At 42.2% G+C, this 25002-nt stretch overlaps 1 protein-coding gene across 6 annotated transcripts in view; it reads right to left on the bottom strand.

Moving 5' to 3' along the window:
• Positions 1-25002, bottom strand: part of SLC2A9 (solute carrier family 2 member 9) — a 2222556-nt gene that overhangs the window by 1588725 nt on the left and 608829 nt on the right. For 3 of the 6 annotated variants that reach the window (XM_085642422.1, XM_085642423.1, XM_085642421.1), the window contains exon 1: positions 13590-13761. The exons of the other annotated variants lie outside the window; for them this stretch is intronic. The gene's annotated coding sequence lies outside the window, so the exon portion shown is untranslated. Of the gene's footprint in view, positions 1-13589; positions 13762-25002 lie in introns of those variants that run through there. 6 annotated transcript variants of the gene reach the window in all.

Genomic DNA, 25002 nt, shown 5'->3' with positions numbered 1-25002 from the left:
ATCCCCATTATAAACATGACATTCCAATCCAATAGATAGTTGCCTAAACTTCTTCGAATACAATTGATTTATAATCCCAGGCTTAGGAGCTCCACTTAGTTCCAGGGGAAACCCTATATAGGTACAGTTGTTATGGGCTCAATTCATTGCAGTATGTCTTTGAAAAAAGTTATTTACATACGTTTTATGAAGAACTGAGAAATGTTTAGTTTGAATGAGAAGTGAAAGTAAGACTTTAAAGGATTGAAAGAGAATATTAACAGCGCATCAATTCAAACCTTTTGAAACACATTGTAAAATAATTATAGTAATGGTATTTGGCAACCATTGATTTAGGTAGTTACTAATGCAAGAAAGTGAAGGAGGAATGTGGCTGTAGATTATGCTTCAAGGGCATTACAAAGTGCAGAATCCAGCTCTCCGGCAATGGAAAATATACCATTAGTCTGCCGGTATGGTGTTTCGATCAATACATATAATAAACAGTATGGGCCTGACTCACAAAGGTGAACTGACGCTTTTGTGTAAGTTTACGATTGTTCGCTACTCACAAAGGTATTTTAGTAATAGTATCTTTATGACCTCGGAGTCTTTGTACATAAAAGATGGGACAGTCTGATCATTTTATGTGTCGAGACTCCGCAGTCGAAAAGCTACTACTAGTAAAATACCTTTGGGAATAGTAAACAATCGTAAACTTACACAAAAGTGTTAGTTTACATTTGTGAATAAGGCCGGATGTGTTTAGAACAGAATTTAATATATGCATAGATTTTAAAACTTTGGAGTATATATTCATCATCTATAGCGCTGCTTTGCTACACCGAGGCTTACTAAATCGTTATTCCATTTACAATTGCAAGTGCTGAATGAATGAATGAATGAATGAATGAATGAATGAATGAATGAATGAATGAAGTGACATTTTTAAAGCGCATGGCTACCCATGGGAATCCCAGTGCTAAAGAATGACTGACGCTTCTGAGACTCATTTGGGGAAAAGCCACGTTTTCAACAACTTGCGAAAGGTCAGGTGGTTGGTCTCCCTTCGTAGCTGAAGGGGAAGGGAGTTCCGAAGCTTGGCGGCATTATAGGAGAAAAGCCGGCCCCCATTTCTGACTCTCTTGATCCTTGGACCGAAAACCAAATGTTGTTCGTTTGAGCGTAAAGGCCTGTTGGCCCGGTATGGTTTGGCCAGGGAGGAGATGATCTTAGGTCCACTCCCTCCAAGCAACCTATGAGTAATACATAGGGCTTTAAAGTGGACTCTCTCCCAGATAGGTAGCCAATGAAGAGTTTTCATGGCGGGTTTAGCAGACTGCCGGTTGGGGGTTCCCATAAGAATTCTTGCCGCACAGTTCTGAATCATTTGAAGTTTGGCAAAGACCACACTCGGAGCACCAAGATACAGTACATTGCCGTAGTCCAGGCGTGACAGAATGAGTGCTTGCACCGCAAGGTTCTTAGCCTGAAAGGGAAGCAGTGGTAGCACTTTACGCAGCATCCTTAGAATGCCAAAGCAAGAGGCAACTACCTTTCTGGTCTGGACTTTGAGACTAAGGTCTGAGTCCAGCCAGAACCCCAAACTTTTTATCTTTGACTTGGGGATGGGTGCCGATCCCATTGCAGATGGCCACATCGTATTTGCTCTAAAGAGTGATGGATTGCCAAGGAGCATAAGCTCCATTTTGTCGCCATTTAGCTTCAGGTGAGAATGTTTCACCCACTTAGCCACTTCTTCAAGGCAGGTACAGAGGCAGGAGGAGGCCAAGTCTGAGTGGTTAAGTGAGACCACCAGCTGTGTGTCATCAGCGTGTGTCACAATATTCACTCCATAGGGCCATATAATGTCCGCTAGAGGGGCCATACAAGCATCGAAAAGTGTTGAGCTCAGGGAAGAACCCTGTGGAACCCCACAATGAAGGGGCCACGGTTTGGAAATAGTCTCACCCTCGAATACCTGGAAAGATCTCCCTTCCAAGAAAGACTTCAGCCAGGTCAGTGCTATTCCGGACACGCCCAGATCTCCGAGTCGGTCGACCAGGATACGATGATTGACCGTATCAAAGGCCGCACTTAGATCCAAAAGAATCACCTCCTGCGTTGAGAATCTTTCTGTATTCTTCCATGACAGCCAGGAGAACCATCTCCGTGCCATGGCGAGGGCGGAAGCCTGTTTGAGTGGGATTGAGAAGATTATTAGATTCCAGATGGGCAGAGAGTATGGTATTTACGTGTTTCTCCAGAATCTTGCTGATTCCCGGTCGGAGTGAAATTGGACGGTAGTTGGCCAAACAGTCTGGGTCTAGGGTAGTCTTCTTCAAGAGAGCTTTAACCATAGCTTTTTTCCAGGGGGGGGACCACCCCAGAGGATATAGATGAGTTGATCAGATCCAAAATGACCGGGCTAACTACCTCTGTCACCTGGTTAAGAATCCTAAGCGGGGCAGGGTCATTGGGTGATCCGCTTTTTACATGGGCAGATGTGGTAAGGAAGCAGTCATAGTCCATTAAAGGGAAGGCTATTAAACAAGGTTCCTAACTCCCTGGGCGTAGATTGTCACAAATGGGGGAATTGTGGCCTTTGGTAGGGGAAAAGAATCCATAGATGGTCTGAATTTTGTTGTGGAAATATTCTGCCATTTTGTTGCAGCGTTGGTCTGTAATTACGGGGGAGTCGGGGAGAGATGGGACATTCAGTAGTTTCTTAACGATTCGAAATGTTTCACGGGGGAGTTTGCCGCTGAGGCTATGATCTCCTCAAAATATAGGGCCTGGGCTTTTTTGATTTCAGTCTTATATATTTTGATGGCTTCCTTATATTCATTCTTCTTATCCGAGGAAAAATTCCTTCTCCAGCCTCTTTCTGTCTTTTTACAGATTTGTTTTAATTCTCTAAGTTTGGGGGTATACCAGGCTGCTTTGTTAGGTCCTTTGTGCAGCTGGATGGTTGTTTTAGGAAGGATTAGATCTAGTGTACCATTAATCCAGTTGTTAAATTTATCATTAGCCATCACCAGATCAACATTAGGGGCGGTCTTAGAATTTTCCAGTGCCGGTATCCAATTATCTAAGAGAAGTTTTGACCAGCAGCGGGACTTGGTTTGTACGAGCCGAGTTGGAGGAGTGACATGAATAGGAGACCAGGAAAAGGGGATGAGGGAAAGATCTGACCCCAGGATAGGGATTGGAGTCTGACAGGATAGCTCCCTCAGACCAGAAAAGATGGGGTCTAAGAGATGCCTTTTTGAATGTGTTGCATGTAATACTTTTTGAGTAAGCTGTAGGGCCGCTACGTCCAAGAACAATTCAGATGTGACTTTAGAGGTTACGTCATCAAAGTGAACATTAAAATCTCCGAGGATGGTGAAATTTGCGGTAGAACTTGCTAGTTTAGGGAACATTTCTGAAAGTGACTTACAAAATTGGCCTATGGATCTGGGGGACAGTAAATCAGGATCCCAGATAGGGTTAATGTGGGTGTAAGTCCTATTGAAAAGTTGAGGTTTTCACAATCAAGCAGGTGGCTCCCAAAAGTCCTACAAATAAGATGACTCTTCAAATAATGGCGATTCCACCACCCTTGCCATTTGTCCGATCTAGCCTTTGAATTTAATAACCAGGGGGGAGAGCCTGAACTATATCAGGGTCTGAGGCTGTATTTAACCAGGTTTCAGTAAGGAATAGGGCATCAGGGCCTTCCTCCGTAAGCAAGATGGACAATTCGATGGAGTGTTAAGGCAAAGATCGGCAGTTTAATAAAAATAGTTTAAAAACGTTATCTAATGTAGCAGCCTCAGGGCTAGCGGGGGAAGAGTGCCGGAGACTAAATGAACAATGCCTGCAGTTAGTTTTCAGACTACCGGTAACAATAGAGTGGAGGCAAATGGAGTCTGGGGATGAATTCAGCTGCCTGAGTCTCTCCGCGCTATACCAATGCTTATCTAATGGGTAATGGGCAGGGGTTAGATAGATATATATATTATGGTGGACTATTATCTCCGATGGGCAGTGGTGAAGCTTGTCGCTTATTTAATAGTTATTTGATCTCAAAGGGCATCCAGCTCCATTGCTTCAATGTAATTAAATATGTTTACTTTATCAGTTGACTCTATATTTACAGTAAAGCCATCTTCGAGAGGGATCTTTGTCACTATCAATGTTCTAATCATAGATTCATTATAAAATGGACACCTTACTTAGTTTGCACACAGGGTTGTTCTATTCAAATTGAACTAGTTAAAGCTTAAAAGTAAATAACCTATACTTCTATATAGACTAGTGACACCTAGTTCACTGTTCAAGGATTTGACTTACTAATGATTGTTTGTTGGTCGTGGTGTTTCATCCACAAGGGTGTATCTATTGCTCATATTCAACTGTTGAATATTATGACATTTATGTAATTCGTGATTTTCAGGTGACAGGCAGCAGTTTCTATTAGTAGCTTAGTCACAACAAACTTCAGTTTAACTATGGCCTTGCAGCAAAGCTGTGTAACCAAGGGCCAAGCAAGATATCAAACAGTTTTTTTTATTATATTTTACTAAATATCTTTCATTCCTTTATCCTATCATTAGGTGCTACAATTCATACACCTCAACTGGCATATACAAATAGTACAAATATATCATAAAGGTTTACAACAAAGATCAATCAAACACAAACATATCCATATATCATTGACTTTGTCTACACACGAACATAGTTTATGCTTGATGCACCTGAGGAGTAAAGACAACCTACAACCTGTAGCCGAACTGTATTTTCATTGCATTTAGGTGTAGTCAAACGATGGATGCAGGATGTTGTCCATGTTCCTTGATCATGGAGTGCAGATTGCAGATGTGATGTACGTGTGGTATTTGTGTTGTAAAAATAGATAATATCCTATGCCCAAAGTCTATGCTTACAATGTGTATGTGATAAGCAGCGGTCTATGTCTCTTTCTATGGTATATTGATCACATAGGTTCACCAACAGTGCCCATAGTCTGTGGCAGTAGACCCTATAGCTTATACCTGCCGGCTTAAATTCCTGCTCACAGCCCAAGTAGGATGCACCTGGATGGCACGTAACAGCACGAATAATCAATTGCACTCATTCCTGCACCTCAAACAAGCTGTTTCAGTGAATCGTATGAGTTATTCAAGGATATACTATGCCAATAAGCAAGATGGAAAGCTCACTAAAGATAGAACACAATAAACAGGTTGAATTGTGGTGTTTTCTCATGCAGCTATAACAAACATGTACCACAGTCTTCAGCCAGCATTTGTTGTTGAGTGCACCCGAGTGGTACACGTCAAACTTGGACTGAAGCCACAGACATTTATTACATGTCAGCTCTCAGTGTTTACAGAATATGTTCTTCAAACATAACTCATCTGTTTCACAGACCTAAGCAAAGATAATTATGGTAAATCATGTTTGATTTATAGCTACAAAGCATGTTGATCAAATGTGCAACAAATATAGATCATGACCTGTGACAGAAAGAAAGTTTAGAACAAAATGCAGCCTTCAACATTGCCCAACATTTTGAGATAATAATTATCATGGGTATCATAAATTGTAGTCTTGTGTACTGAAAACATAGCACAGTCATAGCAATAGTCTATATAAAAGGGACTCACAGAGTGAATACTGGTAACAGTGCAACCTCTATCATTTGATGTTCAGTGGGTGGTCCTGCAAACACATTCCACATACTATTGCTCAAGTAGTCTCACTCTAAATTAGTCAAACTCAACTACCAAGCACAGTCCATAAAGACGCACATCATTATGCTGAGCCCAGAGGATGAGATTTGTAGGACATAAATGCTAAACACAAAAGACCATAATTAATCTGAGCAAATGGGTTTTGGAAACATAAGTGGTGGTTATAAGTAGCTTCAGACACTTTTTCTCAGTAATCCTGTAATAATCAAGGACACTGACAAACTCACAATGCAGGAGATATTCAATAAACCCAAAACAACTGCTGAAAGCAGCACCATTTTACTATACCTCCTAGAATAGGTAACAGTGTTAGAAAGTTGAGCGCATCCCCCAGATTATCCCTTCAAATGGTATCTTCGCAGATTTTTGGCTTGACTCGTTTTGCTTGCTGTAGAACTCTGTGTTCTTTACCACTGCTCACCTTTTCAACATGATGAAATTGGCTTTCCCTGAATGACATATTCAACATACCTATAAGTCCCTAATATATGGTACCACAGTGTGCCCAGGGCCTTTAATTTAAATCTCACACATTGTCCCATCCACTGTACTGACAAAGTGAAGATGAGTACAGGCCTGCTAGCTGTAGTCTGGTGAAGGCTCCAGACTGCAAATTCGACCTATCAGGTAATCCCTTTTGACAGGCCAAAACCCTCCTTTTAAATATTAATAAGTCACCCTTCATTTGGCATCACATCCCCATAAGGCAGGGTGCATGGTATTTAAAAGTAGGGCATGTAAAGATTTACTGTTAAACATGTTCTTACAGTGAAAACGCACAAAAGGCTATTTTCACAGTAGCAGGGTTAGCTGTTCCAGAGGGAAGGTTTGAGATGCAATAAAACAATCAAAATTGCTATATATGCTTCGGAATCAGCTACAAAATGTATTCTTGGACTTATTCATTGCAAACCCAATTAATTGGTAAAGTCAGATTTAGTATCAATATTTTAGAACAGGTACTTTTAAAAAGCTGCCTGTTACCCACCTAAAGCCACTAGAAGACCATTTATATGAGCTTCTAACTGTCACTCAGGAGATGAATAGCTCCCCTGATGAGGTGTGTCCTTGCTCCCAAAGCTGAGACAAAGGCCTTGGGTATGGGAAAGTCTTCTGTCTCTCCAACTCAGGGACCATCTGGCCTCGGCCAGGAACTTAATTAACTTCAAAGTGACGCTATTCAGCAGACGTAAATAACACGTGGCCCTGACATGGGACTGGGATCAACCTACCTAGCAGATTCATCAAATGTGTGTTGCTACTGTTGCTCCCACAGGAAGAATCTGAGCTCTAAAAAAGTGACTAAGTCTGACGGTAGAAATCTTCACTGGACAAAGGCATGATAAGTGGAGGGCCCTTATCTGGGTGTGAATTTAAATTTCTCTCACTCGCAGTTTTCCTGTCAAAAGTCAATGATGCCCCCCCAGGTCCTGGACGCTAGGTAGATGTGCTGTTGGTACAGATTCTGCCTAATCCTAAAACTTGGGACTTAGAAGAAATGTCATCAAAATGTGCCTGCAGAACAAATAAGACTTACCAGTCAGCCGATCTGCCCAAGGTACATTGTCTGTCGGCCTAAATTCAAGTTATCTCACGCTATATTCTGCTCTACAGCAGCAAAATCTGTTCCATTGTCGATCTCTCTCATCAGCTACAGCCTCCAGCTATGTCCCGCTAGAGATTTTCAACTTCCAAAAAGTTCATAAAGTATCTAAGTCCTAAGGTAGAAATCTTCACCATGACCTAGCCCAGCAGATCCACGACAATTTACTACACTCCTTGCATTTTATCGAGCTCTAAGTATTCTTCCATCTCCTAATTTGTTTTTTATCTCCATGACTCTGTTTGGCTGTAATTTGAATGAAAACAGAAATATAAACAGTGTCCGGGTACTAGAATCTCTTCTAAAACAGGATGGCATAGTATTACATTAATGCACAGGTAAGGTTATGGAATTAAATATAGTTGTTTTGATTGTTAAGCTAGGTGTGGGGTGAAAGACAGCAAAGGCAACTTAACAAACAAGACTAACAGGCCAGTTGAAGCAAAGCACAAGGAGGGAGCTAAAACATAGCATTTAAAAATTGATTGTAAAATGACAGGGCACATGCCTCAGACAGCTCAGTGACAGAGTTAGTAGCATTTGGATATGGGCCAATTAGCAATAGGGATACAGTGCAGGCAGTTTGCATAGTCTGAGATGAAAGGATGCTGCTTGGGACCCAAAATGAAATAAATAAGTGACTCCCACTGGAAGTCATCTGCTTTATGGAACAATATAAAATGACGAGAAGAGGGTCTCATTAAAAAGCCTCATTGCTATGAGAAAAGAAGCAACAGGAAAGTGATAGTTGCCTGAGCATACAAAAACATCCTTGCACTGGAGCCTCCGAGCACACTTTATGTTAATCTGTTAAAATTGCTTCCCCTACCCTTTATCCATGAATATACATTGCATATTTAGAATCTCAGAGGTTTTCTTGTCATCCTTCTCTTTTCTCTCTTCCACACTAACTTTGTTTTCAAATAACACTTAACCATTTACAATTTGTACTTTCGGAGGAGTGGCTGGGATGGCCAAGATGACGTTCATTCTCTAGCAAGCTCAAAGACACCCGGCACAAGACTCCACCTCAATCCTGGTTGCAGGTAGCTTTCTTGCCCCTGGAAGCAAGGGGTCAGTGTGGAGGAACAGGCCAGATGCCCTCCACCTGTAGCGACAGGGGAAGGAGAGAGAAGGAAGCAGCATGGCTGCAAGCAGCTCTGAACCTGCAACCACATGTCATGCTATGATTGAGAGGAGCGCTTCGGACAGAGATTCCAGGACTAAGCAGTGGACAGAATCAAAGAGCCCACATACCAGAGGAGCTGCACCATGCACCCTTAGTGTGGCCCCCGGAAGTCATGGGATGGCTTGGAAACAAAAGGTGCAATGGAGATAAGATCTCATGTGGTGGGCCCAGAGTGTGGTGCAACCCTGCATCTGCTAGCATTGCTGGCCTTCAAGCATGCCCCACTTCGAAGAGCAGCAGACATTTAGGGTCAGATTTCCCTAGGACATGGTGCCATTATTCACCATTTTCACTTTGGAGCAACCTTTGAAATTGTGAATGTTTGATTGAATTCATAAATATAATTCCTTCTCCAAACCAGGATTATTTGGACATTGCTTAATTTAATAATTGTTGGGTGCCCTATTAGGTTTTTGTCTTTCTCTGTAAAGCATATAAGTCAGTTGGACCTCTTGTTGTACATACCACAATTAGCCCAGGCCCAGCTGTATTTTGGGCATACCCCATTGTCATGTAATAAGCTACCTAGAGGACAGCAGAGCCCTGAATTTTTATGAGCGCCAAGCGGGGATACAAGGGAGGAGAGACTGGACAGAGAGGGGCAGAATGGTGAAAAGAGGGCCCACGCACTTGAGGCAAATAAGAATCAACAAATTCACATCCCTCCAGTCAGATAGCAAACCCGGGGGAAGAGGAAGCTGCTGAGCAGTGTGGGGGGCCTCCAGATGCTACAGAGATCCTACAAGCTATCCCAGCTTCGCGCACAGTGCTGGAGACCAAGACAGGGGAGATTGGGACAGATTTAGATCTCTTGTGCCAGGACGTCCGCCACACTTTGGACAGCGTAATATGGCAAAATGGTGCACCTATGAACTATAAAATGTCATAGAAGTACTTAAGATGGAGGTGGCTTGCCTAACTTCTGCATCACACCTCCTGGAGGAAAGTGGAGAAGACACGGAGAATTGAGCATGCAGGAACAACCTACAATTCAAAGGCTTTCCAGAGTGCGCAAAATGGGTCATCACCAAGAAAGCTTTAGTAGACTGGATTGTAACTTGGACCCCAAAGGAGAAGCTATCACTGTTTTGTTATTGAGGGAATCCACCACTCATTGATAGTAAAACCCCCTTCAGGTCTCCCCCACCCCATGACAGTCAAGGTGTTAAATTATAGAGACCGGGATGTAATCCACAGGGCTGGCGAGAAAAGGTGATGGCGTGAAGCTCCAACCCTCCATGATTTTTATACTTCCTGATTCCACTCTGCTCATTTGTCTGCAGCCCTTAAAGCAAAGTCCTGGATATGCTCCTACTCCAAGCCACAGACCTTGCCCACATGACAGAAGCACATATCCTACCTAGGGGGATTTCGGACAACTCACCTATACTGACCTGGATGAAGGGTCCTTCTCCCGAACACTGACCGATCTGGCGGCTCAGTGTGTGGCTTCTAGTAGACAGACAGGTAATGCAATACCTGTTGTATGAGCTGAAAGCCTTTTTGGAGCTAAACACAGGGTCTGACATGTCCTAAAAAGTCCTCTGGGAAGCCTGGAAGGACGGCGTGTGGAGTGTGGCACGATCCCACTTCAGGGTGAGAGACCGACATACTTTATTGTAGATAGCAGATTTGGAAGTAAGTATAGTACGCTAGGAACAAGAGGCAAGTGAGGATGGAACTGAGACTCTCCAACTGGGGATCGACAGAGCATCCCTGAGGCAGCTATGCCTCACTGAAGCTCACCAATGCTAGACCGCTTCCTGTAGTCGGGTTTTCAATTTGTACTTTTTTCTCTGACTGCCTCAAGAAATCCTATATGCACCTCAAATCTTGAACTATGGTGCTTTTCTAATGCTCCCAAGTCAGTAACAAACAAACGTAAATAATATTCTTTTATTTGTTGTATAAGCTTTATTTCGACAGCTCGCGTCATAAAAGCTATAAAAACACCATTTTAAATAAGTAAAAAAGAGATATAAAAAGTTCATTTGATGCAAGAGCATATTACAGGCAAATATATACAACCAATCCATCTAGATACACTGCTACAGTCGATGTGCAATAAGCTGTTCAATAAAATAGAGCTATCATTATCATAAATATATAACGTGAGAAGGTAAAAGCATACATAAAATACATTTTAAAATGGAATGGTATAAACGCTAAAGCGCTACTACAGTATTCTTTAATTTAGCTCAGATACACAAACATAAGTCAACCTTCTTTTTCACAACATACTTCTTTTTCTATCAATATAAATAAATACTATAATTTGCTACAGGAATATTTTCCTGGACCACATTTTAAACTTCAATTTGACCGAAACTGAGGTTAGACAGATTTTAAATGTTCCCTTATCTCTAATAGATAGTAAGAGGATAATGTATAATCGTACTCAGTGATATCACATAGATGTTCTTTTTTATATAAGGCATAACGTGTCTCATTAACATACCTATTGATCTCCAGGTCTTTTAGGCTTCTGGATATTCAAGTGTTGAGGCATTTTATACCTGATTGCGGGGTAAGGTCATCTGCAGCTTACCCTGTGTTTACCATGATTGACAGTCTCTTAAATTGAGTGCCTTTTCCCCACTGTTTGCATCCTTGCTTTATATCTCTGCTTAGTTACTTGCAAGTGTGCAAAACCACCATTTTTTCAGCATCTAGCATGGAGAACCACATAATTTTTTGCAATAGTTTTTTTACTCTTTTCTCTCCTTTTATTTCTTCTTTCCCTTAGTTTCCAGTGGGATGGTGTTTTGTTAACCCACCCAAGAAATTGTTTATTTGTATAGGTCCTTCATTGCTTCACTATACTCAATGATCAGTGTTCAGAGAGGAACACGACCAGAAGAAAGCCCATTGGTTCCTCTTGGGGAATTGATTAGGGCAGAAACATGTCGGCCTCTCCAAAGGGCCAAAATATTCCCTTGTATTTTTAATCTTAATTGCAGGGACAAGAATGAAGTCATGTAGTCAATGGTAATTATTTGTAGGTCATACATTTTTATCATCTCTCTTTTCATCAAAGTTACATCCAAACAAAAGGCATCATTGAGGCACTCTAACTTAATACCTCAAGAGCTTCCATGTCTTCCAGGATTGTAGCCCACAGTGCTAACTATCACTATCAATGTGAGGAGGAGCCCTATGGTGAAGCATGCCAACTTCTAGGCGAGTGGGGGCTCACATTCTTATAATATGAACATCTTTTGAACAATCTCATCAGCATCATATTGTGAGATAATTAGAGGTTATAACTTCTCTTTCCATAAGTATCTCATTGTGGTTATGTGATGTACTTTGGAGGGTGTGCTCAGGGTCTTTTTCCTCCCTGCCCGCACTTGCTAGGAGATAAACAATCATGAGTATGCAGAAAGATCACAAGACAAAGTGAAATATATCTAATTACTTTAAAAAAGGTGCTACTTCTAAATAGCAGAACTGGTTTTGTTAACACGGCAAGAGTGAGGGCGTGATTGGGTCCTTCTGGGACTCAAAACAGTGGCCCATAGATTTCAAGGCAGGTGCTCAACCCTTTGAGCTTTTAACATGTGGAAATGGGGTCAATGAAAATTGGGTTAGCTGAGTAATATTCTTTGAAAGTATCCTGAAAGGTGATGAGAATGCTATCAGGCGACACATTCTTACGGTTGGAAGCAGTGCTGGTGACAAAGAGACCTGAGGGAAGTTTGAAGTGTTGAAGACTCAACTGCCCTGGTAATGCTAGTTACCTTTCAGAATAATTGTACTTATTGAAAGGATGAGCTATGTAGGTGAATTTTGTTTTGCTGTTGTTTTGGGGCTTTACAACACTAACCTATTGTTTTTTCAATGACCCTCACACACCCTATTGCTGTAATGCTTCATCACCAGGTCTCATCCTGGTCCAATTAAACCAGGATGGGCTCGACCATATTTCAGGGAGCACTTGAGATATTTTCGGCGATGGGGATCTAGATGATGTAAGAAAAATAGCTAGGGTGCACCCGGCCATCTCTTTATGTTAAAGTGCTCTTGTATGGTTAAAAAACTGTATAGGTGTTATAGATTCGGTATCATGAAAATATCTCAAGTGCTCCCTGAAATATGGTTGAGCCCATCCTGGTTTATAGGGACCAGGATGAGACCTGATAAGGGAGCAGTGTGATGGTTACTAAAAAAAAAAAAGCCCTGAAGGGTTTTTAGGAAAGAGGTCAGTAAAGTGACCTGGATGTCCCTCCAGAGGTAAGAGTACAGGGTACTCAGTGGTTGTTATGCAGCATTAGCGAGGTGGTATCCTATGATCCCGGAGAGCACCTCCCCCCCTCCCCCCCCCCCCTTCCCTGGAGTGTTTGTTAGCACTCTTTCAGAATTGGAAAACGGCGCAGTTGTTTTACAACAGAAAGAATCAATGAAATGTGTGGAGCTTCAATAAAGCGCTAGCTGCCACCATAGTAAATTGAGGAAATAGCACACTTTAAAACCATGTAATATGGCACTAAATAGAACCTCAATTTCTTTTTGAAGTGTCGAACGCTGCGTTGCAGCAGTAAAAATTACTATTCATATTTCGTGTACCGAGACAAATTGCAAACAGTGGTGATTGTTACTTTGCTGCGGCAAAAATACGATGCACAACCTCGGAAAGTAATGAAATAACATATTACATGTTAAATAAAATATGATGCATGCAGTATGTATAAAGGGAGCCTCGCTGAATGTTTGCGCGGCCAGGAAAGTTTGAGCCGATGGCAGACTGAAATCTTTATGTTAGAAAGGAAGTGAAACTCTTTCTCACTGTTTCACGAAACTAAAAACAATCTGATTTTCACTTTTTTTCCGAGTACTGAAAACGACCTCGTCCGAAGGCATGCTCTCTATTTGTTTCAATTGCTCAAAATTGCGACATCATGTTACATTAATAACCTGAACTACAAAAATCTATATTCTTTCCATTGATAACACAACCAATATAAATGTAGAATGAGTATAAACAGCGTAATTCCTATATATACAGTGCCCAGAAGTGCATTCTTTTCTAATCAAAACAGCATAACATCTGCTTGCCTTTTTGTTTTTTACTTACTGGTTTTGTTGGAGCCGCTGATTGCAAAAGAGGCTGCGATCAGGAAGGCGGTGGGAGAAAGCTGATGTGTGTGTGTGTGTGCGTGTACCTCGTTCAGTTATCAGACAAGTCAATTATCGAGCAGAGTTCACGTTAGTCCCAGTGCAGCTCAAAACACTCCCTTGCAGGGACTGCTCTGCTAAAAGGATTCAGAGACCTTTTTAGCAATATGTGTGATATCCCACTATGATTTGCGGTGTTAGTCATCAGCGTTTGTATCACTCATTCCAACCATTGCATGGACTCTTTGGATTTTATTACCAGTGGATCAGAAACAGTGGTGGCTCCTCCGCTAAGGCGGAGGAGTGCAGGCCCACAGGAAAAATAAAACGATAATAACCCTGTTATTATCATTTTATTTTCCCCCGTACTGGCCCAGTTGTGATTTGTTTTAGGGGCGGGGCGGGGTTGGGCTGTCAGCCAGCAGCGGGAGGAGTGGTATCGGCACTTAAGTGCGCATGCCGGTTTGGCTGTTCATCCCAGGCCGGCTAAACAATCATGCACACTTAGCATGTTCTCTACTGGCTGTAATACACAGCGTGGGTGCAGACAATGCACAGGCTCCTTCTCTCTGTCTGAGTGTGACGCTCAGACAAATCACAAAGCTGCTATTAGCAGCATCATGATTGGCTGGGGGAGTCTGGGAGCCTGTGTGCTTCCTGTTCCTGTGTCATTGACAGAAGAAGAACGGAGGAGAGGCAGCGGCCAGGTATAGTGGAATTTTTTTCTTTTTTAAACACTCCCTCGCCCGCCTCAATACCATTGCCCTGTATCAGCCGCCACTGATTGGAATTACCAGTTAGGTGGTATTAACCACATGTGGTAATTTCCAGATGCGTTAAATATGTCACCAGGTCAAACATTCCAGAATTTAACAAGGTAAAGGGTTATTACATTTATCATACCTTGCAGATTTTGATGCTGTATGCACCAACATTCACATTATGACCCAGAAATTCGTAATAGACACTATTTATTGCACCCTACAAATAACTCATCCAAGGTTATTGTGTTTTTTGTCTGCAGAATCAAAAGAATCTGGATTCCAACAAACTCAGAATCAGGGCTTTAGTGCACTCAACTGGGTTAGGTTATACGTCCATACAGGTCTAGGGTTTCTCATTGGTCTGGGTCTGGTGTTATTGCGATTGGTAAGAAAATATCACATAACCGGGGCTAGCAGCTGCTACCTCTGATTTGCTCTTTGCTACGCTTGCAGGTATCAATGCTTCCCATGGTCTCAGCTGACATTAATGAAGTGGTGGTGTAAAAATTAAGTATTCAGGACTTTTTAGGGCATGTTTAGATTACTGTAGCGTCCATGACTTTCTTTTTGACTTTTTGCTATGGATGAGACGAGCAATCTATCTGATGACGTCACCAGGGACATGTCACTTCCGCCAAACCTGGAGTGTTGGGGAGTTGACGTAAGTGATGAATCTGGCCCATGAACGGTTTAGTAATGGTTCATAGCTGATTAATGGAAAGATGTCTTGAGTCTGATATTGTCACAGAACTTTTTCCTGTACTCAGTGACTATTTGCGTGTGTCATTATTTATTTATTACTGCAAGGGTCAGTGGTTGTCCTTTGCTGTTCTGAACTATTGATTAGTTGTGTAGCACTGTTAGCATGCACGTCATTTAGGGGTCAACAAGAGTCGCTGCTGCGACCTCTGGGTTGCCCCCTGAGAGCTCTGGCACTGCCTTTGCAACCCCTGGTCTCAGAGCTGGAACAATCAGTGACAGGAACAAAGGGGCATTTGGTCCATCGGTTGGGGCTCAGCTGTCCTTGATTTCAATACATTGTTTATTATACTAATAGTGAATATTACCTTATTCGCTATTGGTGTAATAAAAAATGGAGTAGAAATAGCTAGAATGTGACCTTCCCGGGTAGCTTTTAAATGTATGTTGTGTGCGTGTGCGCAGGTGTGTGTCTATGAAAGTGAAGGTGAAAGGGCATATGATGTCACTTCCTCTACCCCAGGCATTTTGTTGATTTGACGTCCATCATGATTTGCTAAATTGATATCTACGATCTTTTGTTTCACATAAGGTTTTACCCACTAACTTATACATCGATATTGGTGTATTTTCTTTAGAGAGCTGACTGGTCATAGGAGGCAAGGGGGAGCCCCGGAGTAGTCTAGAGCATAGCATAGGGTACATAAAGAAAACTACTTTTGATTTGTCAGTAAAACCCAGTTGATGTATTTTTTTTTTGGGGGGGGGGGGGTCGTTCTGTAACATTGAACATTTAGTTCCGTTTCAGTAAACGGGACATAAGGAGACCCTGACAACCCCCTAGAGAGAGCTTACATTTCTACTGCGCTTCATCACTTTGTCCCAATTTGTGACTGGTATTAAAGAATTTTCCAACCCCACTGCACCTTAAAAGTTGTTGTGAAAGTTCTGGCAGAATTTAAATCATAAAAGGTAAATGAGTAAGTGCTGTATTGGCAAGTATTGCACGTGTTAGAAGGTAGTTAATCATAGCAGATCCTGGAACACAGCATAGATGCTCTTATCTTCAGCACATTTTTAATCATATCATTTATTCTTCAGCAAATTGCGGGACGTTTACAAATGACCACCATTTGCAACAACATGCAAGAACTAAAAAACTAAGAACAGAGAATAGTACACGACAGTACTGATGAGGGCCATCTGGGTGCAATATGGGATAAACCTCTCCAGCCTTTATCTCAGAACTCCTGTGTCAATATTTTGCAACAGGCCATTGATTTTAGATTGCATGTACGTGTGCGTGTACGTGTACGTGTAGCTGAAGTGCTCTTCCATATTAAAATACCACAAACGAGTGCTAGGCTAGGGCTCGACTGCACTTGCCTAGATTCAAATACAGTTCACTAAAAATGAAATTAGCAAATGCAGTTAACAAATCAGTATAGTGGAATCTCCTAGCCCATGGCAGAACTTTCCCTTACTAAGTTTAATGTTACAGGTGGGCATAGTGTTGCCAAATGTGTTGCGTGTACATGGCAACTGGGATATCGCAAGACTTCACAATGGTGTTTCTCATCAAATTTGGGTTTCTGCAAATTGGTTGTGAAAGAGAACCAACACCACCAAATTCTATATTTCACATGTAAAGAAAACAAAGCAAAATAAATAGGTGCACTGCACCTTGAATGTAATCCTAAAACTGCAACCGCATGCACACACGCATGAATCTACGACTTCCATATATTCACGGGATGAGGCCTAATGTTTTTTGGGAATCCATACTGGAGGTAAGGTTGTACAAATGGCAGCTGCATTCAAACGACTCAGTGGCAGTTTTGTGAGTCGGTCCCATAATTACCATTTGGAATGGTCAATGACCTTTGTTGAGGGACGTTTTAATTTCTAAGTACCTTATTTGGTTGTTGCGCAATAGGAATTGTATCAGGTACTCCTGAACCAAGCCAGGTAACGACTTGTCTAATGAGAGCGAGCACTACGCTTGAAAGATGACAGTATTGTTGTAGTTCACAGCATTGAAGGTGTGGAAGTAGAACACGCTGGACAGCATTAAGCACGTTTTTTCTTCCCAATATGAGTTAAGTATAAAGGACATTCGTTAAAGAGAGAGGTACCTTTCGAGGTAATACCAGGTAAATTTACTGCAAGGGTTTATCATTCAAAACATGTGAGTTGGTAAGCCCAATAGGAAGAAATAGCACAAAGAGGTTGAAAGAAGCAGAGAGGGCAATTGGTTGCACCGATCCATTCGGAGCACTTTTCAAAGTGAAAATATAAGATGTAACTGACATAAAAGTACAAACAAGACATAAAATATAATTTGCTGAATTATATGGAAATCAGACACCATTTTACAATTATGATGAGCATTGTGCTTCTGGAGAGACAATTATGAAAAACATGTGCATTGTGCTTCTGGCGAGACAAGTATGGAAAACAAGCTGCTAAAGACAAAAAAACTCCTAACAAAGCAACAAAAAAACATTTGAAAATGTGCCAGGAATAATGCCAGTGATGTACAACTTGAGATAAATTAATATTCTACATAAAATCACATGATCTGTTTCACTGGGTACACCCTGATTTTGTTCTGGGACAAATATATTGGCACTCATCATTGGATGTAAATAGTAGCAATTTCCCCCTTCGTTTTCCGTAAAGAATCAGCTGGCTTACATGATAACGAGAGTGATACTCAATGAGACAACCCAGGATACCTTCTAAGCCCACTCCATCCCCCGCTACATGGCAATTACTTTTATGGCGCTTGTTGCGCATGTAAAAATACATAAAAGTCTACCGAAATCATCTTAGTCATGAAAACAACATGGCTAGCAAAATGCATAGGCAGTGCAATGTAAAATCGTGTTTTTATATGTCACCCTGTCCTTGCCACAAAACATAGAACATAGGAACATAGAAGCATAATATAATCAGACAAGACATCACCATTTGTGAGCCATCTAACATCATCAGAGTGCTCCGAAAGGATGACTTTCAACCCCTTTAATTATCTATCTTCCCTCTTCTAATCTCAGAAACCCCATACCCTATAGAAACAGAATTTCCGCAAAATCCATAATTGAAAAAGATCGGGGCTGATGCTTTGATTCTATTTGCAACATTACCTCTATACCCCAAGGCAGCTTCCTAGACACTGTCCAGCTTGGGAAACCTAACATGGATCCATATAACTTAGTTAGATAGAGATGACCTGGCTACCTACCTACTGCCCAATCACCCATCTTTAATAAGGCCTGTGGTCCTCCAGCAACACAAGAAACTCAAGAGCAGCAACTTCTTATGCAATGATGAACATGTAGTCAGACCGAATCTCAAAACATCCAAGTGGTTAAATGTTCATGATACGCAAGATGGCAGATGCACACATTTAGTGCCACTGCACTAATCTAGCACTTCTCCTCCAGCAGCCCCAAAATTTAGCAATATCCCTAATTACGGGCGATGCAGACATTAAATCGGATTTGTATGTACCCTCTTTATTGCTGTCGCCTCTAATCCTTCTAAATTTGCCACCGATAGACCAGGGTTAGGCAAAATTCTCTGTGGCTAAATTGAGGTCTACCTGGGATGCCGCAAGGTGCTGGAGTGGGGCATGGAGAAGAAGAGTGCAGATGATCTACTGAATCCCATCCCACTGCTGGTCACCAGCAGGAAGGTATGTGGGGGAGCGCAGATGATTGACTGCTTTGCATTCTGTTGCGGGCCACCCATGGGGAGGTGTGCGGGGCTTGAGCTCAGCTCCAGGTTGCTGACGAGCTCCCATGTGAACTGAGGCTGCGTTGTGTTCTGGGTGGCAGTAGGAATCCTTGCGGCCAGGGCTCCCCTGAGGCCTCCATAATCCAGCCACTGGAGCCAAGGAAGATGGAAGTCCATGCCACAAAGAGTGCGAAAAGAGCCTTAGCAGACCATATGTGCTGCACAGTGGCTGAGGCCGCTGCCTGAGCCTTGTTTACAGTTGTATCGACCTGGAATGAGTCCTGCCCCATGGACCAGTGCAGCTTCTAAGGGCTCTCTGCAATGGGTGACTAGGAGACGATACCCACATCCAACTTGAGGGTAGGAGATTTGTGTCCCAGGGAATTTGCTCAGGTGGTGGGAGTCCTTCTCAGCAGCCACCCCCTCTGGTGGGAGACTAAAGACATTTTTTATATGCAACATCTGGTCGGTCACCTGACATTTCTTGAACAGACAACATCATTCTGCACTTTCGTCCGGGCACCGTGGATGGGCCTCTCCTGTCACCTGTTCTGATAAGGCTGGCGGGCCTTCCACGTGTATGGCAAGCCGGGCCATGGTACCAGCTTCCCTTGCTGGCTCACTCCAAGGAAAGAGGCCTGATCCTAAGTCCATCAAACCCACAGTACAGCAATTGGTAGTCACTCTGCATCAACATCATGACCAAACAAGGGAAAATTGATAAGTTTGAAAAACCTCTACCGGCTGCCGCCAAGTGCAGTGCCTCCCAAATTTCTGCAACCTCCTCATTACCAGGCAATGACACAAAGACACTCTACTGAGTTCATTCTACAGCAACTGCCAACATGAAACAGACCCTTGAAATGAAAATATGCGCAGAGCTGGAGGACATGTCACTCTGGTCTGGCAGGACATGCAAAATGTAGCTGGTCTGGTTACTACTGTGAAGGATCCTCGCTATACAGTGCAAAAACTGGAATAAAATGCCTGGATCCATGTGCTAAGGTGGAAGATGCAGAGAGCACGATTCCCCCCAACAAACTTTGATTCATGGGTTTCCCAGAGGGAGTGGAGGGAAAAGTGCTGGTCTAATTTCTTGAATGCTGGCTGAAGATCAGGCTCCCTGAGTCTCACCTCTCCTCTTGTTTCCTCATTGTGAGAGCACACTTGGCTCTAGCCCCAAAATCCCCATCCAGAGGCCTGCCACACATGCTGGTTGCTAACTTTCTCAATTACAGAGATGCAGACTTTGGGGCATATCAACAACAACCAGCGATAATTATCGCTGAGCGCACTTAGCGCTCGGATAATTATCGCCGGCTAGCGCCAATTTTTATCGCTGAGATAGCGTGCTATTAGCAACGCTTATCTCATCGGCGATAAAAATCCTAGCGCTAACTGGCTAACGTGAGATTATCGCTGGAAACCCAGCGATAATCTCACGTTAGCTAGTTGATAGGGACTCACAAACTTAGCCATGATATCCACCTTCCATAGGATATCATGGCTAAATCAGTCCTGAAGCAGGCGTAAGGAAATTAGCGATAACAGGGGTTATCGCTACTTTTCCTGACGCTATGCTTCATAGCGTTAGGCTTGCTGATAGGAGAAATGTCGCTTAGCGACATTTCTCCGGTCATGCCAGGTCAGGAGTGCCCACTTTGCATCTCATTAGAGATGCAAAGCTGGGCGTTAGGAATCCCGACGCTAAAGCAAGGTTTCACGCGTTAGCGTGACCTTGCTGATTAGGCGATAAAATTATCGCCGCTTTTCGGGCGAAAACGGCCGCAAAAGTGGCGATAATTGTTTATCGCCTGCTTGTTGATATGCCCCTTTGTTCTTTAGTCATCGAGATCCAGTGAAGTCCTCCAACATGATTCACATCAAATTGTCATCTTTCCAATTATACCCAAATTGCCTATCAGCAGAGGCGCTCCTGTAACCAAGTAAAGCTTAAACAAAAGGTAACCAGTATCACATGCATTTATAACTAAAAAAGCCATTACTTTGAATCACCCAAGCTAGCCTGCGTAGAAGAACGCCCAAACCTATCTGAGAGACCACCTGTACTGGAACATCAAAAGGATTCCATACAAGCCACACTGAGTACAAAAGAGTAATGAAAACCCAGTTGATATAGATCTGGAACTAGAAGGACCTGGATGTGGAGCACCAGGGAAGGCACACTGAAGAGAACTGTGGACTCATGTAATTAAGAGAGGGATAAAGACAGGGACAGTGAGAGTCTCAGTGAGAAACCAAAATCTGGGGGAACTGAAAGAGAACAATATATTCCTCATGCATGGGGGCATGCACGGACCTCAGTGATTGCCCAGTGCATTTGAGCTGAGCCACCTTTAAAGCCCTTTTTGACCTTTCAGTGACAAGGCTTTAGCTCAGAATCCTCATCTTGGGTACTGACTGGGTTCTTCAAATGGAGAGCTTCATCACACTTCTATATTGCTTCCTCCTGTAACACTTTGCAATCATTGATTCTAATTCTGATAGGAACTTCAGCTAGACAGCTTCCCTGAGTTAACAGCACTTTACAGTGAGAGCTCTCACTGCTCTCTTCATTTTCCATTACCTTACCATACCCCTTCTATTCCTAGTCTCCCTTTCTATTGCTGGTCTCCCCTTGCTCAGTCTATTTCTCCCCTGCCCTATTCCTTCCTTCTCTTCCTTTTCCTTAATACTGCTGAGTTGTCAGGTAGCTGGTATATCTATAATGCTTAATGGTTGGAATGTGTGGGCAGCTGAGGGCGAGGTTTCAATTTTGTAGTTTGATGTCAATTATCTTATTGCAGGCAGATTTGCTCTCATTTTGTCAAATATAATTCCACTGTGATGATTGACAATGTACTTACTGTTAAGGGATACCGGATAATGTCATGAAATGGGAAAGGCCTTAACAGCAAAATTAAGAGGGGGATGGTAATGTTCTTCAGCAAACATCATGCTCCGGGCTTATTAATGCTACAGGAAACCCACCTCCTCAGTATGAAATGCAATTTCCCAGGGAGACTCAGCTACACCCACATCAACCACTCTGGCTTCTCTCATTGATTCCTAGAGGTCGCTAACCTTCTTTGGAAATCATTCTCTCTGGCTGTGGAGCTAACACATAAATAGGCTGTCTGGTTTTAGGGTTAAACCTATAATAACTGATAAACCCCCACTGAAAGAGAAATAGCCCTCACCAGTGAAAACATATGAACACTGAAAATACACCTGCACAACCACAAACTAAATGCCATTCAAAGAAAGGAAAAAGAGAGTGAAAGAGTGATTTTTGTTCTTCCTGAAGTTGCCAATACAATGTAACTTTGTTATACAAGCTAGCAGTAAGAACGTCTGGGCTAACATTATTCTGCTTGAGTTTTGTTGTTTAGGGATGTCACTAAAATATTGTTTCTTTTTCCTTTTGTTTTTTCAGTTTTGTGGTCTTTGGTCTAAAGATGCAGGGTTTAGAAACATGTTTTAGTAAATCCTGTGGGGATGCTTACTCTGGTCGCCTTGCCCAATGGGTAGAAATGACAGGACTAGTAGGCTTGTGGCGCACTCAACACTCCTCCACAAATCAATTCACTTACTAGTCACCCTTACAACGCACACACTTACAAATAGATTACATACTTGTACCCACCCTGAAAACTACCACTGTGGTTTCCACCCACTTTCCCCTGGGGAGCCTGTCTGAACATTCGCCTACTCAACTTATTATTCCATGCCTGATGGTTGGGCATCCAAGGGATGTGCCAACAAAATGCATGGTGGCTAACTGGAGACGCAGTCACACAGAAAGAGAAAAAAAAAGACATTGCACTAGGGGCTTGACTGAATTCCCAAAACAAAATATGAGATGGACAACAAGGGAGGTAGACCCCTCTATTGGATTGGTTATAGGGAACATACTACTAGAAATGTATATTCAGTACATGCTTCTCTGGGGACTTTCAAACTATCCTCTCTAAATATTACAGAAGCCTTTGCCGCATGCTACAAACTACTATACTCAAGAGTTGATCCTCCATACCTTCTGAAAAACAATACCAATTATGAGAGACTTCCTAGTGCAGATATTGTTCCTTGAAGATAGGTCTGAACTGGATCTCTCTATTACTGATTAGCATGACCTCATGGAAAACCCTTGGACAGAACGGTTTACCAGCAGAAGTCTTAAATTCACCTAGTTTATCCCTCAGCTTAAAACAATGCATGAGGAGAAATATACTACCCCGCTTTGGCTTATGATTTGAAAGACACTACAATATCAGTAATATTAAAATCGCATAAGCCATCAGACTCTTGTACCTCCTACTGCCCAATCTCTTTAATTCACCTTGAATCCCAAATACTAGCAAAGATTTTAGCTATCAGATTGCTCTCTGTGATAAGAACTTTAATATATGAGGATCAAAATGGGTTTATGCCTAATAGAAGAAGGTACAGGGGGCTCCCTTAGTGGACCACTACACCACTATTGGGCACACCACAGACAACATACAGTGGTGGGTTTTGAAAAATATCCAACTACATCCCAGGGGTGGCAATATACTTTCTGCACTTAACCTTAAGGAATGTAGGTGGATCCATACTCTGGACTCTGTAAACCGGGGATTGAATGAACAAGAGGAGACCTACCAACAGATGGCTACATTGTAGGCTCCTCTACGTTTCGGCCCCATGATTCATCTTACTTGATACTGCAATGTATTGTCTGACTACCTTAGTTTGCCAAACAATACATGACATGGTTCCCTTAACGGAACCCTGCATATACTTTACAGAGGGTTAATGGTTGTTTTTGTTATTTAATACATATGTTAATCTGCTTTGTTTCAAGGGTTATGAATGTATACATAATCGGTTCTCAGTATGGTGGCCTGATAGCGATCCCTATATCTGATCTATTTTTTGATATATCATCACCGATTAAAGTGTGTTTTAGATTTTACGTGAATACAATGATATGATTCTTATATATGTGCTTAGACGTATTTAATAAATCAGCATACTGTTAATATAACAACGCACTGTTCTGTATTATTGCTAATCTTAGTTTACCTTCTGTAAGCTACCATGCGCCTTGTTTACAATTAATATTTTAGTAGTTGCGTATTCCTAACACAATGGCTGCGCTGGGCAATTATTAGCCCAGATAGGCAATGCCAACGATATCTTCCTATCCAATGAATCATCACATTGTTAATGTAACAACTTAATGCTCTGTATCATTACTGCTCTTAGTAAACTCAACTAATGGTTAACCTAGTAACTTAATTTGTACATTTGATTGTTTTCCTTGTAACCCCCTTCTTTGTAAGCTACCCTGCGCCTTGTTTACAATTAATATCTTAGAGTTTTGTATCGGTAACACAATGACTAATGCGCTGAGCAATCATTAGCCGAGATAGGCCCAACGAACAGATAGGGACTGTCAAGATGGGAATCATCGTTCCGTGTCAGCTCCATTGAGCTGCTGCACCTTGAGCGTAAACGCATACCGATTGGGCTGACGTATTCTGTTTCAGCTGACTATCACGTCAGCTTGGATAGAAAATGGTGTTGTCTTCCTCGCAGCCCTGGTTGGGAAAAGCGACTGCTAGAGGAGCGACAATCGCCCATGATTAGAAGGTAAGAGGAAGCAAGTCTAGACACTTTTGTGTGTCTCTAAACAGTTCTGCTTTGGTAAAGAGCGTTCCCTAACAGGATTGTTTTACTCCACAGTACCCGACCTCCTTTGGTGGCAATTGTAAACTGACAAACTATATATCTCACGACTCCAACCGGATGGTGGTAGTCCATAGTTTTTAGGGATTGCCCGCATCAGAGGTATGCAATATTTAATAATACTTGTCATTTAGACTCTTGCACACATAATGCCCCCTCTATACCTTGCTTACATTTTTTTTAGACTCCAACCGGCTGGTGGAGATCTCCCATGTTCTGAGCACCTTTCATTACAATAAGGTATGTTGAACTGTCTTATACCTTTACCGCCTGGGCACTATTTGATACACATAGGATACTGATGGGCATTTCATTCCATTTTTAGAAATCGACCGGATGGTGAAACGTCTCCAACCATTTGTTTTGATCACCTATAACATTTTTGGATACCACTACTGGATCCTCCAACTTTTCTGGTAAGATTCTGCACTGGAG

This window comes from Triturus cristatus, chromosome 2_2 (genome assembly GCF_964204655.1).
Source record: "Triturus cristatus chromosome 2_2, aTriCri1.1, whole genome shotgun sequence".
In the NCBI taxonomy this organism is placed as follows: domain Eukaryota; kingdom Metazoa; phylum Chordata; class Amphibia; order Caudata; family Salamandridae; genus Triturus; species Triturus cristatus.
The sequence above is the reverse complement of the archived record's forward strand: the minus strand, read 5'-3'. Positions and strand labels throughout refer to the sequence as shown.